The sequence below is a fragment of the Myotis davidii genome, unplaced genomic scaffold (assembly GCF_000327345.1).
Source record: "Myotis davidii unplaced genomic scaffold, ASM32734v1 scaffold6, whole genome shotgun sequence".
Classification (NCBI taxonomy): domain Eukaryota; kingdom Metazoa; phylum Chordata; class Mammalia; order Chiroptera; family Vespertilionidae; genus Myotis; species Myotis davidii.
Genome location: NW_006383011.1, coordinates 3,408,187 through 3,416,490, shown reverse-complemented (window position 1 = coordinate 3,416,490; position 8,304 = coordinate 3,408,187).

The window sequence follows — 8,304 nt, the reverse complement described above, 5'->3', positions numbered from 1 at the left end:
GGGGGGGGGGGGGGTTGTTGTTTAGTAGAATTTCTGGTTTGGATTTGGCTGATTGCATCTACACATGTTTCACATAGTCCCCTTTCCTTTGAATTTTCTGTAAATTAGTAGCTAAGTCTAGAAGTATAATCAGATTAAAAGTCAGTTTTGGTGAGACCATTTCAAAGGTGGTATTGTGCATTTCCATTAGACGATTCATAGTGATTTGTGTTCTTTCATTTGCCAGTATGATTTTGTGATAGATTTCCAGAAATACGATTGTTAGATCAAAGGGTAAATGTATATATAATTATACTACATTTAATTTATAGGCTTTTTAGGGGCTCCTTATAACTATAATATGCTATTTAAGGCCATACTAGTATTAGCCAGTTGCAGTAGTTTTGCTACATGGAAATGCACACACACACACACACACACATGCAGTTGAATCTCATTATTTGTAGTAGTTCGATTCTATAAAGTCATTGTGAACACTGAATGACAAATATTGAATCATTGCTCTTAGAGGAAATACAGGGGTAAGTTCCTATAAGCATCTGGTTATGACGTTTTAGTTAACTGATCAATAGATAACCTTGTTTCATGTGTACTTCTATTTAAGGACACCTTATTTAGATCCTGGACAGTGTGGCCCAGTTGGTTGGAGCATCATCCGATACACCAGAAAGTGGTGGGTTTGATTCCCAATTAGGGCACATATTCAGGTTGTAGGTTTGATCCCCAGGCGGGGCATGTTCAGGAGGCAACCAATCCATGTTTCTTTCTCACATTGATGTTTCTCTCTCTCTCTCTCTCTCTCTCTCTCTCTCTCTCTCTCTCTCATAAGAAATAAATAAAGACACCTTATTTAACGTAAGTTGTTGATTCATTAACATTGAATTCACAGTCAGCAACACTATAACTCATGCCTGAATGAAGGTTGTCTAACACACTTCTCTGTAAAGCAAAAATCACAGTCTTCTTGCATGTAGGAACAGTAGAAGCACCTCAGCATCACATCTGTGGGCCCTTTTAAACAATAAAATCACCAACAAAGTGTACAAAATTGAAAAACATGGCACCACCAGTAAATGGACCACAAAAAAGACACGATTTACTAGTATAGTCTGAGAGCTGAAACAAGAAGGCAGAGCATTGCCTGTTCAACCCTTAGCTAGGAATGAGAGTGTCAGGTGACTCACATCTCAGCTGCTCTGTGCATGTTCATGGATGACCTGCAACTACAAGTATTGATTTGGGGGTTACAATTACATTTTAGTGAGTAGGCAAATTCACAAATACATACTCTATGAATAATAAGGATCAACTGAGTATATATATTACAGGCTTCTCATCTGTTCCCAATTCTCAGAAATTGGGCAACTAAAGAGAAGAATGAACTTCCTACTTTCAGCACACTTGATGGGACTATATTCCCATGAAACTTGTGTTTGATGTGGTATTCTGCCTCCAAATCTGTATAGCTTTAAGGGTAATCATGAGTTATTGTGTTCGGAGAAGGAGTAAGGAAAATTGGGTATTAGATATGTTAAACTTTTTACTAAGAAAGAACCCTGCCTAGGAGGAAAAATATAATAGGTAGAGGTGAAAATTGCATGAGGTCTAGAAACATAAATACATTTAAGTGTCTAAGAGAAAAGAATTCTCTCATCCTGGGTGTGAATCTTAGAGAACAACGTAAGAGTCTGATCAGTTGAGCAATATCAAATTATGTAAGAAATAAGATAACTTACCATTTGAGACAGCATGGAAGGGCCTACGGAGTATTATGCTAAGCGAAAGAAGCCAGTCAAAGAGAGACAAGTGTCACATGATCTCACTCATATGTGGACTCCAATAAACAAAATAAACTGATGAACAAAATAGACCCAGTGACTTAGAAGCATGGAACAAATTGTCGAATCTCAGAGGGAAGGTGGGAGTGGATGGGTGGGTGGGAAGAGATCAACAAATAACTTGTATGCATATATGCATAACCTATGGACACAAACAACCGGGTGGTGAAAGTCTTGGGGGGGTGGGGATAGGCATGCTTGAAGGGGTCAATGGGGGAAAAAGGGACATATGTAATACTTTCAACAATAAAGATTTAAAAAAATAAAGAGCTAAAAACAAAAAAAAAGAAAACTGAATGCCCATGATTTACATATTGACATAGATTTGATGCCCGCCAAGACCTCTGTAAATTATAGTCATACGTTTTGCTTTATTACTAAGTAAATGCTGGAGTCAAGAACAGGGTGAGGAATACTATTGGAGACACATAAGGCAAAGGACTATTCTCCAACTGTTAGCATAACAAGTACCTTTCCCACCTCCAACCCCTAGGATTATTCTCTGGCGAGGCAACAATAGGAAAAATACTACAGGACTTTTGCTTCTGACTCACCCTTAAGTTTTCTCTCTAGGTCAGATATCCAGCCTCAGATGTTTCTTGGAGTAAAGTCACAGAGACATTCTAGTGTTATCTTGGGACCCTTGACCACAACACTTGTATCCTGATGCTGGGAGACTCCAGCCTCCTTTCCAATCTCAACCAGGACTCCTTTAAACTCTACTATACTTCCCTCTCCTAAGGCACTCTCCTAAACCATGGGTTGCTAGCCTGGTTCTCTCTTTGTTTATTGGACATCTTCCTTGCATTCACTGGTTTCCCTCTGGATTTAAGAATTCCAAAGATTAGATCTAGGAAGTTAAAAATATATCCCTTGATATAGAGGGCAAAAAGGTGCTGAAAAAGCCCATTACTATCAGAAATATCTACCTTTTATTTTCTGACTGTCCAGGCTTAACATTATTTAGGAAAACTGTGGGAAGTGATTCTTACCTTCCAGAAGACAAGTATTCAAGAAAACTCTATCACTCCGAAGTAGTTTTACTGATTGTTAAGAATAAAAAGGAATTCAGTAAAATCCTTGTCCTGTTCACTTAAAGTAGTTGAATTGATATAAAATAAGAAATTAAGTCCTTTCATAATTTCAGGGTCAGTTTGAACTTTTGTTTATTTAATTTCTAAATTTCATTGTTCAATTAGAACCATATAATACTACTTATGAGATTATTTTGCTATCCAAAACAATTTGTTGCTATTCACTGCTCAACCATAGCTATCTACCCTCATCTTTTACTCTCCAATTCCAAATTCCAGCAGATAATTCAAATGGAGGGGTAGAGTGGGCTAGGGGTTGCAGATAACTAGGTGATATGTAATAATAATAAAAGCATAATATGCTAATTAGACCGGACGACCTTCTGGACGAAGCCAGGGCTGCAAAGGAAGCCTGGGTCCCGGGTGCCAGAGGGAAGCCAGTGCCGGCAGCTGGGGGAAGGAAGGCCTACTCTTGCATGAATTTCGTGCATCAGGCCTCTAGTGTAATAATAAAATCAGAACAGGTCAAATTACTTTGAAGACATGTCCCGATGTAAAGTTTTGAGAGGTAACAAAGGGCCTGATTAGTGATCATGTGTAATGTTAAATTACAGTCAGATCTAAGCATGGGAATGGTCTTTAGCTGGCAGTTACTGTGGCCTCTCACTTTCCTCTTTGAAAACATGTCCGCTATGTTGCAATCATTGAGCAAATGCCAAGTACCATCTGGGATGTTCTGATCTTGCCAGAAATTGCCCCCTCCCCAAGCTCTCATCAACTCCCTGGGAAAGCTTTCAAATTTCCAGTCTCTAATATGCCACCCCTAAATCCTGGCCAACCAAACCTACCCAGTATATGGTTCAAGTGGCCCTTTAGATCACTTGGGTGATCAAAAATGCCCAGGGAACAGAAGAAGAGTAGAGCATTGTTGATAACATGTGCCTGTTTAGAGCTTATATGTGACTCTTAACACAAACAGAGAGAAGAAATTGCCATTAGAATTCTATTGACTTCTGCCCTGGCCAGGTGGCTCAGTTGATTGGAGCGTCATCCTCAATTCCTAGCTCAATCTAATCTGCCAGTTGGTTGTGGGTTCAATTCCTGGTCAGGGCACATACCTAGGTATGGGAGGCAACCCATCAATGTTTCTCTCTCACATCGATGTTTCTCTCTGTCTCCCTTCCTCTCTCTAAAACAATTTATAAAACACATATCCTTGGGTGAGGATTTTTTAAAAAATCTACTGAATTCAAAACATAGTCATATTATATTTTGATTGATAAGCATAAAAAGGAGCACCATAAAAACCTGTTCTATAGATATAGAGTAGTGAGCTTGATACAAAATAAGAAAATAAACCCTTTCATAAATTGACTTTCAGTTAAAACTTGCTTATTGAACTTCTAGATTTAATTGAACCATGGATATATACCCTTATGACATTACTAGAGACCCGATGCCTGAAATTCGTGCGAGGGTAGGCCTTCCTTCCCACAGCTGCCGGCACTGGCTTTCCTCTGGCACCTGGGACCTGGGCTTCCCTCCGGCCCTGGCTTCATCTGGAAGGTCGTCCAAAAGGATGTCCAGTCTAATTAGCATATTATGCTGTTATTATTATAGATTTTGCTATTACAAATAATTTGTTGCTATTCATTTCTCAACAATAGCTTTCTACCCTTATTTTGACTCTCCATTTCCAAATTCCAACAGATTATTCAACTGGAGGATTAGATTGAGCCAGGAATTGAGGACAAATAGGTGATACTTAAACACAAGGAAATGAAATACATAATATAAATATTTGACAGTTCTATTTGACTATGAAATCAGTTAGGTGTTAAGATTTAGAAATACAACTACTTTGAATTTTTACTGACAATATGCTGAATTGTGGCCTTGGCTATTGATATGGTTGGCCACTTGTGAATAAAAGGTAAACATTTATATGTGAGAACATGGGCACACTGGCTGGCTTAGAAGAAACTTAAAATCTATCATTATAAATGTAACAGAGAAAATGTAGTCAATAACAGTAAGAAAAAAGAAAGAAAAACAATAGGTTATCTCAGGGTCCTATATGGCAAAAATCCTAATTATCTTGAGATCATTTATCCAACAGTCAAAATGAATGCAGTTACCCAGAGGTAAAAGTAAATTCCTGAGTTGCTGAAGAAGAAGGAGAAGAAGGAGAAAGAGGAAAAGGAAGAAGAGGAGGAGGAGGAGGAGGAGAAAGGGTTTAAAAATGATTTAGTATATAGCTATGTTTAACTACATTTCTTATACTTTTCCCATGTATAGTTCTTAATTTATTATTAGTCTCATAATGATAATTGTGATCCATAATGTCCCCTCTGAACTGTAAAGACAAAATTGCTAAAAACGTCATTCAATTTAATTTTGAGAGTAATTTCTTTTTTTCTCACCATTGCTGACCTAGTACCTTTCAGATAACTCAAATATTAATTAGAAACTTAATTTTCCAGCCTATTTATGGGAACATTTTTAAAAAAGTTTATGGAAAGTATAGAAATATAAGAAAATCATGTTTTTGACTATTGCACATTAGTTTTGTTGATTTGCATTTTCTTCCAAAGTCCCATGTCCTGCTTAGGTGTCTGACATATTTTTAATGAAAAAGTTTAATAATTAAAAAATAGCTACTAAGAGGGTTTCAATTGGTTAATGATCATAGACAACATTCAAATAAACAAATATAACCACTTGTTACAGAATAGCTTTAACATTTTGCTTTTGTTGCAAAAAAAAAAACTTTGTGTGGCAGATAACTACTTAAAATTTAGACCTATATATATGTGCACTCAAAGGTGGTGCCTTATGTCAATAACAAAAACATAATTATGCATAAGCCAGAGGGAAAAGGGAGTGTTGGGGGGGGGGGGAGTAGAAGAGAGTATAGGGAGGATAAATGGTGATGGAAGGAGACTTGACTTGCAGTGGTGAACACATGATACAGTATACAGATGATGTATTATAGAATTGTACAGCTGAAACCTACATAATTTTTTAACCAATGTCACCCCAATAAATTCAAGAAAAATAATTATGCATATAGATTAGATTAGTTTTGTTTAAGCCCTTCTGCTAATTGTGGGGATTTAAAAAAAAATCAAACAAATGATTACAGTTTAAAGTACAAGAGGAAGGAAAACATTTTCTGCCTGAGCCTTTACATTGTAGATGAGTAGCTACAAGTACTTTTTCTAGATTTTCCAAGACAGTTCCAATTTTAATATTCCATTTGGCAACCATGTTAAATCATTCATTTTGATTTTTGTTTTAAAATATTTGGACATCATAGAGAGTAATTGTCTAATATTTTTAGGAAAACCTTACTTTTATTTCAAATGATATTTAGGTACATCAGAGAGTTTTGTAAAGGGTATCACACTCATTAAAAACTTAGCATTTAATTAATAAAGAGTAGCTGATTTGGGGTAGAGCTTCTAATTGGCTTCAGAAATTTTATGAAATATAATGAGTTTATAACAACATAGAGGGAGATTTATTCATGAAGATTTATTATGCCAGAGATACTGAAGTTTTTTTTGTTCTAGTTTAAGGCTTCATATAGCACATATAGACTGATTAATGTGTAAATTAGAAAGAGTGCGTCATATTATTAGGACAGCATTTCAATCACAGAAGAGAATGTATTTCTCCTTTTAAAAACATTTACTATAACTATATTTTCTAAGAAATCATTTATATATTGAATTAGTATGACAGGACTTGTCAAAGCAACAATTGAGTAATTGGCTTAGAATAGTACTTTGCACACCTAGATGAGACTCAGATAGTAGACTCATTAAAAGAACATAATATCCTGTTTTTTCCCCCTTTACAGGAAAGAAAACATTTTAGCAGTAGCAATGTGAAGACAGGATGTACCTATTTCTTGCTTATTAAAAAGAATGTTTAAAGGGAAGCTTATTTCCACTTGCTTGACATCTTCTCAGAAAAGACCAATCTTTTCATTTCCTTTCCTTTTTCTCCTTACAAATTTTAATTGGCTCACGTGTCCCAGATCTCAGGGGACAATGCCATTTTTCAATTTTAATGTCACATATCCTGTGTATCCTAATGCCCATGCACACACAACAGTATGATGTTAGAAGCTCCTAAGACATACTTGTTTTGGTGCCATATTTGTGTTACATATCCTTTGTGATGTTATGACATACTTCTTATGTAGCAAATAAAGATTTGAAATTTTATCCCTTTTTTGAGGTTAATGCAATAGTTGCACAAAAAGTTACATGTTAGTGTCATTATTACTCTCTCATATTATGACCTTGAAGGTATTTTTAATAACAAGATCATACACAGGTACCAAACAGGAGAGCTCTTTAAGACAGTCTACATTCTCATATAGAATGGATCTAAAAGCTGCTTCAGCCGAAACCTGTTTGGCTCAGTGGATAGAGCGTCGGCCTGCAGACTGAAAGGTCCCAGGTTCGATTCCGGTCAAGGGCATGTACCTGGGTTGTGGGCACATCCCCAGTAGGCGATGTGCAGGAGGCAGCTGATCGATGTTTCTCTTTTACAGTCTGAAGACATCACATATAAAATGTAATTAATAGCCGAAACCGGTTTGGCTCAGTGGATAGAGCGTCGGCCTGTGGACTGAGGGGTCTCAGGTTCGATTCCGTTCAAGGGCATGTACCTGGGTTGCGGGCGCATCTCCAGTGGGAGATGTGCAGGAGGCAGCTGGTCGATGTTTCTCATCGATGTCTAACTCTCTCTATCTCTCTCCCTTCCTCTCTGTAAAAAATCAATAAAATATATTAAAAATAAATAAATAAATAAATAAATAAAAGCTGCTTCAAAAAGCACAAAACTCAATTCATGGCAGAGGACTGCAAATGGGAGAGCATTTTCGTTTTTATTTGAGTTTCTGGTGCTGTGTCTTTATATAACTAAGAAATGATGTGAATTCACATAATCGTGGACAACAGCCAAATCTTCCACAAGTGTTTGTGAGTGTGCGTTATGTTCATGAATAGATATATCAAAGATTTCTATCTTTGTAATTCATAATCTTTTATGTCTAGATAGAAACAAAGATAGCATAATGTTTGATTATTATTTCTGATGTGTGAGATGATAATTTGCAGCGACTATTTAGAGAGATTAAAAATATATGAATTAAATGTGGTGCTTCTAAAGGAATTCCTCTTTTTTTTTTTAACTCTAATAAAAATAATTTGCTCTTTTACTTAACTCTTTTTCCCCTCTTTGACTCAAGGGAAGTCATGACTTGAATACATTTTTCTTGTATGTATTTTAAATAATGTAGTATAAAAATAACATATAGTGAATTCAAATTTAATTAAATAGGAAAATATTTAAGAATGCAGCTTTTAAACAACACTCTTCCTTGAACTTTAGACAATACTCTTCCTTGAAATTTT